Here is a 1,262-nt window from a genome sequence, read left to right on the forward strand (position 1 = left end):
GCCTGATGGGAGTGAGAAGCATTGAGCGATGTGACAGAGGTGGGCCACAGCTTTGGTGAGTGAGCTCCACTTGGAAAAATGCTCAAATCTCTTTGAGCCCAGCTTGCCTGCAGTAATTCGGGTGGTGAGACATGTTACCTTGGAACGAATCTCAGCATCTGAATCTGGATCTACAAGGTCGTATGTCATCTCATTTTCAGCGTTGACCTCTGAATTGACTGGCTTGGTCAAGAAAGCTGGTCCAGTCAGCCATGTAGTGCTTGCAAGATCGGCAGCTGGAACAGACCGGGACCCATGATCGGCTGGGTTCAGCTCCGATGGAACATAACTCCACTGCTCTGGCTGTGTTGACTGTCGGATACGTTGTACACGATTGCTCACATAGATATAAAATCTTCTTTTCTCATTGTGTATGTATCCTAACACAACCTTGCTGTCAGTGTAGAATTTGACTGCATCCACTTTCAGATCAACCTCTCTGACGACAAGCTCTGCAACCTCAACAGCCAGTACGGCTGCACATAACTCTAACCTGGGGATTGTCAGCTCAGGCTGAGGAGCAAGTTTGGATTTAGCAAAGACAAAGCCTACTTCACTGTGACCATGCGCATCTGTGATCTTCAGGTAAGCCACTGCCGATATTGCTTTGACAGAGGCATCAGAAAAAACACACAATTCTGTGCGTCGGGCTTTGGAAGTGGAGAAAGATGCATATGTGCGTGGGATATGTACCTCCTTTAGTCCTAACAGGGATTCCTGCCATCTTTTCCAAACTTCAAATTTGGCTTCAGGAAGACATGTGTCCCACTCTGTATCTTGGGTCGAAAGCTCTCTGAGGAGCAGTCTGCCTTCAATAGTAACTGGAGCTAAGAATCCCAATGGATCAAACAGACTGTTCACTGTTGACAGGACGCCTCGCCGTGTGAATGGCTTTTGACTCTCAGGAACATGGAATGTGAAGGTGTCCGACATAATGTTCCAGCTAACCCCAAGGCTGCGTTGGACAGGTAGGTCGTCCACAGAGAGGTTGAGGTCTTTGATATAATTTGCTCTTTCCTCTGCTGGAAATGCATTCATCACTTCTTTTCGGTTTGAGGCTATCTTGTGTAGCACAATGTTAGACTCGGCCAGCATTTGCTGTGTACGACGCAGAACATCAATGGCCTCGGCTTCTGTTGCAAATGATCGAAGGCCGTCATCAACGTAGAAATCCCTCTCAACAAAATGCCTCGCATCACTGCCATATTCATCTTCTTGGTGTT

Source organism: Etheostoma cragini, chromosome 12 (genome assembly GCF_013103735.1).
Source record: "Etheostoma cragini isolate CJK2018 chromosome 12, CSU_Ecrag_1.0, whole genome shotgun sequence".
Taxonomy (NCBI): Eukaryota; Metazoa; Chordata; class Actinopteri; order Perciformes; family Percidae; genus Etheostoma; species Etheostoma cragini.